This window comes from Coenobita brevimanus, chromosome 104 (assembly GCF_032717465.1).
Source record: "Coenobita brevimanus isolate Jiangsu-jjx chromosome 104, ASM3271746v2, whole genome shotgun sequence".
NCBI classification, from domain to species: Eukaryota; Metazoa; Arthropoda; class Malacostraca; order Decapoda; family Coenobitidae; genus Coenobita; species Coenobita brevimanus.
Window position 1 is genome coordinate 5720740 of NC_137057.1, and position 9886 is coordinate 5730625.

The window sequence follows — 9886 nt, forward strand, 5'->3', positions numbered from 1 at the left end:
ATATATATATATATATATATATCATCATCCGGACCTCCTTTCCCACCCAAGGGCAGGGTGAGGAGTAGCAATGTTCAGATAGCCCAAATTTGCCCAATCCAATGGGCCACGCTTCCATTCACTCATCATACAAGCTCCCGGAATCATGGCTCCATCGGATACGCCAAAAACATTCACCACGTTCTGTAGCTTCACATAAACGTATCCGATTGACTCAATCCAGAAACTGCCACGTTAAAAAGGGGTGCCAAAATCCCTGATCATGCACTTCTCCTCACAACATTCATCCAGCTAGCTCGATCTCTTGTCAGTTCCCTAGCCTCACCGACTTCCAAACCTCTCTTCCTCACACACTCATCCACCATATCTCTCCACCTTCTCTTTGGCCTACCTGGCCTCCTCCCTCCTTCAAATTCGCTCAGGCATATCTTTTCACCATTCTATTGTTATCCATTCTCTCCATATGACCATACCATCCCAGTACAATCTCTTCAATTCTGGTGTCCACCGACTTCCTCACCCCAAATTTTTTACGAATCACATTTTTTCGTATCCTATCCACTCTCTGTACTCCACATAAATTCCTCAGCAGTCCCATCTCCACTGCTCTTACTCTTGACTTTTCATTTTCATGCCACACCATAGTCTCACATCCATATGTTAAAGTTGGCACTGACACTCCCTCATCCAAGCCTCTTGCAGCTGCAACACTCAAGCCTCTGTTTCTTATCAAGGCCTTCATTGCACCAGCTACATTTCTTGTGTCACCCTCCTTTCAACTTCTTTTGCACATATTCCTCTCTTTTCTATCACTGTACCCAGGTATGTGAACTCTCTCACCAATTCCAGTCTCTCCATTTACTGTAACATCACACTGGGAGTCACCTTCTCTCTCAATAACCATCACTTTACTCTTCCCTACATTTACTCTAAAGGCATGACGCTCACAGACATCAGCAAAACTCTGCACTAGCCTACCAAATTTTTGTCCGGTACTTGCAAGCAATACTGCATCATCAGAATACAACAAATTTGAGATATACCGTCCATCACCATTCATTACCAACGCCACCCCTCTCTCTATTATTCGCGATTTTACTTCTCTCATCACCCTATCCATATACATATTGACAAACCATGGGGACATCACACAACCTTGTCGAACGCCCACACCGATTGTGAACCATTCGCTCAGATGCCCAGTAACACTTACACATGGTTCGTTACCATATCTTGACAGCACCTAGCAGCTTACCATCTACACCGTACATGCGCAAAACTTTCCACAATCCCTCTCTGTCTACTTTGTCGTATGCTTTTTCCAGGTCCATGAATGCCATAAACACCTTATGGTCCTTCTCACAAGCTTTCTCTGCTATCTGTTTCACTGCAAATATTTGATCCACACATCCTCTGCGACGCCTAAAGCCCCCTTATTCATCACTCACTAGGACTTCTGATATCTCTCTTACTTTCTCTATAATAATTCTTCCATATACCTTCCGTACTACACTCAATAAACTTATGTCACGATAATTGTTGCACTCACTTCGTTCACCTTTATTTTTGTACAGGGGTAAAATCAAAGCCTTTTTCCACTCTGCATGCACCGTTTCACTCATCCATCCCTTCTTACATAACTTCAACAAGCACTTCATTCCATTCTCTCCACTTCACTTAAGCATCTCTGCATACACCTCATCAACCCCAGCTGCTTTCCCATTTTTCAGGCGTTTCACAGCACTCTTCACCTGTTGGAGTGTCATGTCTCCTGGCACTGCATTCCTTCTCTGCACCCCCCCAAAACCAATCATGTTTATAGCCGCTCTGTTCTCTATTTCCATTGATCAAGCTTTCATAATATTTTTTCCATTTGGTCCTTACTTCATCTCTATGGGTTAATAATCTACCACCTACATCCTTCACACCTTCACATTTCTTTCTGCTTTAACTTCTACATCTCCGCACCTCTTTCCAGAATAACTTCCTATTTTCAGAGTAGTTCACATTCATTTTTCTTCCAAGATCGTCATTTACCTCCTTCTTTTTCCTCTTCACTAGTCTCTTTACGTGCTTCTTGCTCTCATTATACTCAGTTCTTATTTCAACTGAACCCCTATCCTGTAAACATTTTTGTCACTTCTTCCTCTTTTCCTCCACCGCTCTCTTAAGCTCCTCATCCCACCATGCCGTACCTTTCTTCTTTGTTGTTACTCTTGCCACACCACACACCAGTTTAGCATTCCTAACTAAGCAATCCCTATATGCTTTCCACAGGTATCTCCAAAGGGTTTAGGCGTTGCCCCTGTGTAGAGGACTTTGGATTGGAGAGAGTAGCATTTTATGACCGGATGACCTTCCTGATGTCTACCAATGACCCTTGGATGGATTCCATACTCAGACCCTTCGGTCAGAGCGGAGCGCTTTAACGCACATATCGATACATACATACAAACATACATATATAGATAGATAGATAGATAGATAGATAGATTACTGTCTCGCATGTTATTATTTACTTTTTACTCATTAATATCGGGCATATTGTCACACAGAAAGGGTTGTTCATGGCAATGATAGAAAGAAAGAGGGGAGGTATTATATCCTTAGGAAGATTTAAATTCTAGACAGAAAACTGTAGCTTGTGCTAGACAAGAATTTGAGAAAAAAGGGAGATAAGAAGATGTAAGATAAAGTATTTGAAATAAGGGAGGAGGGAGGTATGAAATGTGATAGGAGAAGACAGAATATTATAAACGGGAGGAAAATCATTAATCAAGAGACAAAATTTGAGGGGAGAAAGAAAGTAAGAACTTTTAAGAGATATTTCAATTATAGGGAAACAAGGCAGATCTAGCGATATGTTAGACGCCATAGCAGATTATTAGAAATTATCGGACAAAGGGAAAAACTTGTGGACAAAGTGTAAATTAAGATGGGAGGTTAATGAGGATTGGTGAGGAAAGGAATGGTGAAGAAAAAAATGGTGCTGAGGAGGAGGATGGATGGAGCAGAAAAGCACATTGCAGTGGAAAGCACATTACAGTACCAGTATGGACATTGGTATTGTCTCTTTTAAGTTTTAGCGGGGAGGGATTTAGTATAAGAGATCATTGCATAATTACATTTAACAATAAATTAAGTGAAAATAATGTCAAGGCCAGTTACGAGAAAGTATCCAACTATAATAGGGCCAGTTTGAAATAATTATATTCAATTCTAGATGCCAATGATTGGCATCCCATTGTTGAAACATTAGATATCAAAGATGGATGAAAGTTTCTAACAGAAACTCTCACCAATGCAGTCAAGTTACATATTCTAATGCAAAGCAGAAAGCCCGCTAAAATTCCAAACCCAACTGGTGGAACTCCGATGTTAAACGGTGTCTGGTAACAAAAATTCTTGTATACAAAAATCGTAAAACCACAAGGAGTCGAAGTAATACAAACAAATTTAATGCCCCTGGACAGAAACCCAAAAATTAATTAAGCGAAATAAGAATAACCTTGAGATACTTAATGGTAGTATTAGTAAATTAAATCCCAAAGAATTTTTCCGCTACATCGGAAGCAAAAAGGTTACAACTCGAGCAATCGGACCCTGAATCACAGATGACAGAGAACATAATTACTGATGATGAAAATAAGATGGCGAGAATTCTTAACACTTTCTTTTTGTCAGTAGTTACAATATAACATAGAAATAAGATTCCTGTAGGATTCCTGCATTTTCCATAGTTTCTATAGAAAAGGACAGTATAATCAGTGATCTTACAGTTAGTGGAAGCGATGTATGACCTGCAGTTAACAAACTAAAGGAGAATAAAACAAAAGGGCCACACAAAATATCTCCACACGTACTAAAAGAACAACAGAATGAAATAAAAATAAACTTTATCTGCAACTTTATACCTATTACTCATGCGCAGTAAGGTGCCACACGAGTGTAAGCTTGCAAACATAACCCCAGTATTCAAAAGGGCAACAAGTCACAACAAAACTACCATCAAATTAATTTAAAATCGGTGGTTTGTACGGTGCTCGAAACCATCATCAAAGACAAGTTTGTGACACAGTTAGAAACAAATAATCTCACCAAAGATTTGCAACATTTTTTTTTTTTAACAAATGCTCTTGCCTTACGAATCTGTTGGGCATTTTCAACGATATATTGAACATGCACAACGAAACTAAATCCTTTGACATTGTCTATATTGATTTTCAAAAGTCCTTCAACAAAATTCCAGAAAAAACAAAAACAAAAACAAAAAAACTCCTTCAGAAGCTTAAAGTGCATGATTTCGGTGGCAATGTGCTCAGATGAAGCGAAGACTGGCTAACCGAATGGAAGCAAAGACTTGTAACAAATGGAAAAGAGCCAGACTTACAAGGGGAGTGCCACATGGTTAAGTGTTAGGTCCATTTTTTAAAAACTATAAAAATGATATTGACGAAGAATTATTTTGAGATTTTTTATTTTGCCAGTTGCGCTAAAACAGGTAATGAGCAAACAACATTGCAGAGGCAGGCAATTCAGTGAGATCTTCATCAATTGTTCAGTTGGGCCTAAACATGGCAAGCGGTCTTCAATATAAATAAATGTAAAGTCCTAAACATTGGAGGGAGTAGACTGTGGGATCAGTCGAGCAGGGCAGTGCTCCCACGGTGGATGGTATCTGATGACAGGGAGAGTTGGAGCTCCAGTTTCACCAGCCCTTGGGACTAGCTCCAGACCATCCCCCTTTGCTGAACATTTTCAGTGTTTCAGTAACATAGAGATTAGACCAGCATGCTCTTCAGTACAAGTTCCTCTAACTGCCAGCACCAAACTACATCCACATTACACACTACACTTCCTATTTAAAAAAATATAAAATGACATCATATTACCAAGCCTCAAACTCCACAGGGAAAGGGGACCTCAAAGCCTCCACCATACACTCCTCTCCTTATGACGACCAAGTGAGATGTCTGGAACCACTGTCTGAACCACTTCCTCATTTCTGCAACATTCGCTGTCATTTCTCTAACTTTGTCTCTACTGAGCACCATCTCTTCTCCTCAAAACCTCAGACCTCCTCTTCCCCACTGAGTCTTAGCTGTCTCAGCCGACTGATAGCAAACCCGTCTCTGTATCCTCTTATTTTCTTTATACTCATTTCAAAGCCACAGGTGGATTTTGTATTTATGTGTGCAGAGACATATCTTGGTCTCACATTCCTGAACTTGAATCTTAAGAATTCTCTCCTATCTAGTTTCGGCTGTGATATCATTCTCTGACTAATTATGTCTTTGCTGTTTACCTAACCCCTAACTGTACTGCACTTGCTATGAAAAATTCTTCGACCACCTTACTTCTGAGATGGAACACATCCTATCAGTTTATCCTTTCTGTGAAATCTCCATTCTAGGAGATTTCAATGTTAACAAGCACCTTTGGCTCTCCTCTCCTTTCACTGATCCACCTGGCAAACAAGCCTACATCTTTTCTATCCTTAATGGCTCACAGCAGCTTGTAGAGCACCCTGCCCGTATCCTGACCTCCTTGGAGAGAGTTCCAACATACTTGACCTCTTCCTAACATCTATTGCTTCTGCTTATGCTGTTAATCTTTCCTCTCCATTGGGATCCTCTGAGCACAACCTTATCATCACCACCTGCCCTATTGCTCCAGTAAGGTACATAGACCATCCCAAGATGTGGCGTCTGTGGAACTTTGGAGCTGCTGATTGGGAGGCCCTCAGCCAGTAATTCTTTGATTTTCCCCGGAATGATCATTGTTTCCACGGCCAAGAGCCATCTGAGTGTGCGGTGTGCATTACGGATGTTATTCTCCTGGACATGAAAGCATACATTCCTTTCTTATATCATGTGATTAGTGCAAAAAAAAAAAAAAATGGTTTAATCATGCTTGTTTTAATGCTGCCCACAGGAAGGAGAAGGCCTGCAACTGGTACCGGAGCCTACCCACTCCGGAATCTCATCTCTTAAATATTTCTGCCCGGAATCACGTGAAGTCTGTTCTTCACTCTACTAAAAATAATTTCATTTGAACTAAATGTTCTAAACCAGGGATGCACAGCCTGCGGCCAGCGATATCTAATGTGAAATTATTTTTTTTTTATTAATCATAATCCACTTTCTATGCCTTCATACATCTTGTAAACTAGTCTGCAGTTTTTATGAGGAACTCTGAAAGCTTTGCATATACTTTCATGGCATTTTATTAAGAGGTAATAACGTAGTAATATTTTATAACTGTAAATATCAGTTCATAGATCACAGCCAGCCGTGGATTCAAAACCGGACGAGAACTGAATAATTTCAAATATAAAGCCAGGCTGTAGGCTGGAGCTGCGTCATGTGTATGCAGCTAAGGTAGCCAGGTACTTTTAAATTGCTTAGTTATTCCCTGAAAGCAGTGATAAGAAACAGGAAAGTGAGCATGGAAATGAAAAAGTTACTACATGACAGTATTGTGATACCATTTCTAACGTATGGAAGTGAAGCTTGGACCTTGTTGGAGGGACGCAGGTCAAGAGTGAGAGCAGTGGAAATGAATTATTTGAGAGGGGCCTTTGGAGTTGCATGGAGAGACAGACTGACAAATTAGGATATGAAGAAGCGTTGTGGTGTGGATGTGGATGTGATAGGAAGCTTTAGGAGAAACACACTGAGGTGGTTTGGCCATGTGGAGAGGATGGCGAGTGAGAGACTGACGAGAAGAGGGTATGTGAGTGAGGTGGAGGGGGAGAGAGGGAGGGGGAGGCTAAGGATGAGATGGAGGGATGGGGTGGAAAGGTATATGAAAGAAGGGGGTGTGAGCTGGGAGCAGGTCAGTGAAATGGCGGGGGACAGGGCGACATGGAGGCGATTTGTTTATGGCCACCCCGTATGGGGTTGGGGCGTCTGGCAATAGATAGATAGAACTTTTTCAAAGACAGAGAGAGAGAAAGACACACACACACACACACACACACACACACACACATAGTCACGGGAAAAAGGAATACATCAGCGTGGAATTCATGGAGTCAGATAATGATGTAGGGAACTGACCTGCAATACAGTTATTAAACTGAGCAAGTAAGGGAAAGACACCTGAGAAAGAAAATGCTGAAGGTCGACGAATGTAAGCGACTTGGCTGAGTTGGTTGTTCCTGTTGGCCAAAACCGAAAATGGATTAAAAAGTGACTGAAAAATTTATCGGTAGGCCTAAGGGAAAAGAAGAACATTAAAATATTAGACAATTATAGTACAGAACTGATAAACCAGGGTAAAGGAGAAAAAAAAACTAAATTCACAATGAAACAATACGGAAAAGTTGGAAAAATATTGCAAAATGTTACCTCTTTATTTTAATATGTTTCTGTAAGTTATTTTATGAGACGACAATAAGGAAAAGTAAAGAGGATCTTGGAGTGCCTGAATAATATTGTTTAACGGGGATTTTGGCCTTTCATGTTGTACAGGAGAGAAAGAATAAAAGGTAACGAAAAGAAGGGAAAAACAAGGAAGGCCTGTAATAAGCTGAAGAGGTTTAGGGTCGCATCCCAATAGGCACAGAGGAAGCCCTGGTACACGGGGTACTTTTGTCAGCTTTCCTTTGATGTTGTAATCTTGGTTATTGGATATGTGTGTGTGTGTGTGTGTGTGTGTGTGTGTGTGTGTGTGTGTGTGTGTGTGTGTGCGCCAGTCACTCTCTGTTTGGCCCCATAACTCCGGGGCACCTTTGTTATCGGTTTTCGTCTTTTGTTCCTTGTCTTTTATTTTCTTAGTGATTGTGTTGCTATACTTTGGTTCATCTCATAATACACTAATCTGCCGGAGAGACGGTCACTACACGGGTATTATCATTACCAGCAACATAACTAGTCGGCAAATGGACAGTCGTCACGCATACACGTTTAATTAGATACTCCTAAGCAAAGTCTTTCGAAATTATTTGGTAAGCCCATCAGTGAAGAATATAATAAAAGTGTAATATTCAATAGTCGGTTCATTATATAGTGTGCTTACAAAATATGTTAATGTCTGTAAATAATGAAATATTCCCCACAGCCTTTCAATTTCTTTCCAAGCGATGCACGATTTACTCTAAAAGTTTCCTCAGCCTGAAGTGAATAAAGTATGGGTGAACTGCGTGGTAGTGTTACGTGTGGGTATGATCATCGCTTAGCCTTCATCACCGCGTATCAAAATCACAACGTTACATCGTATCTAGGGAGAGTTACAAACCCTCCACACACACACACACACACACACACACACACATTTGGACTAATCTAACTAACACTAACACACTAACAAAGAGGAACATACGTACGTTTTGTGTGTGTGTGTGTGTGTGTGTGTGTGTGTGTGTGTGTGTGTGTGTGTGAGAGATAGAGAGAGAGGGGGGGGGAACTGGTGTTTGCCAAATGAATGTCACATGAGAAAACAGGGCAAATGGGTGTCGAGGTGTGACTATCGTTATCTAATCATACCTGGTGTTGTCAGTGTAGGTTTGCATTTAGATATCTAGGCGTGGCAGGTTTGAAATACGCTGGTTTTCCTCTGTAAGGTCGTGAGAGTGTGGTTTGGCTTGATTACACATTCTTGCCATTATAGGGTTCGATTTCAGTGTCTGGGTCAACCGTGAAATACCTGGCCAATCTTGTTTGCCCAAGCTTGTTCACAAGTAGATCTGGAATAGGAAGTTGCAATGTACAGCGATGGTTGTACACTCTGGTCTAGAGAAATGTCTGAGTGATTTCCCATGATGGTGATTACACGTAAAGTCATAAGAAAAAGTATCGCTACCCCAGGAATGCTCAATGCTAAACGAACGTTAGCTGGGCTATGTGGGCGGGTCCTTGCAGTTCGCCCCTCCCCTATCTAGTGTTGCCATATCACAATCCCATTGCAAGAGTTGGAATAATGAGCAAGAATGAGCCATATGGCGGGGCAATATATAGGACATGTTTGCGTTACCCTGAGCGCCCCGCCGGGGATTGATAATGAAACTCGGCACGTTTAATACTTTCCTACTATTCAACACTTATTATCTATATAATACGACAAATAAATTATTTTGGAGGATATTAAATCTATAGGTATCGACTTTTTTTTTTATGATAGTCTAGCAAGGATGCACGAGTTCATTTGTTTGCTTTAGATGGGGGTTAAATGTTTCAGATGGATGCTTCAGACGTCTAGAGGCTGTTTTGGACGCAGGGAATGGGTATGCAAAATATTAAAGCAATGAGACTGAACATGTATTATTATTTTCCTTCTATTCAACATTAATTATATGTAGAAAGCAATACGTTTCATTATTGCACTGAAATTTATTAACTTGGCTTGTATCAGCTGTAGTACTATCACACGTCTGGCATGGGTGCACATACTCATTGCCCGTCTGTATGTGTGTTGCCGACTTCAGACCATTCGGTTATATTTTCATTTAATGAATTCGGTGCCGGATAATAAAGAGTATTGTCTCTATGCACTGAGGCCAAAGGATTTAATTAGTTTTTATTACCTCTAGCACAAACTCTAATATCTGTCTCACATAACCGACATTGACGGGTTTGAGGTACAAACTTTCCTGTCCCGTCATTCCACAACACTGTCGTTGTGTCATAGTGCATAGCTCTGAAGGGTAACGATAGTTTTTCTTATGACTGTACACACGGTACTAGTTGCAGAAGAAACGTTAGATATTCTGTAAGCCTGGTATGACTGTAGATGGAGATATTATGTGACTGAAATGGAACTGGCTGTTACATTTAAGGATAGATATTATAAAGTTCATGTTGTAGGTAAGTCCGATAATATCGTAAAACGAAAATGTGGGTTCATGTGTTTAAATGGTTTCGGTGTGTGTGTGTGTGTGTGTGTG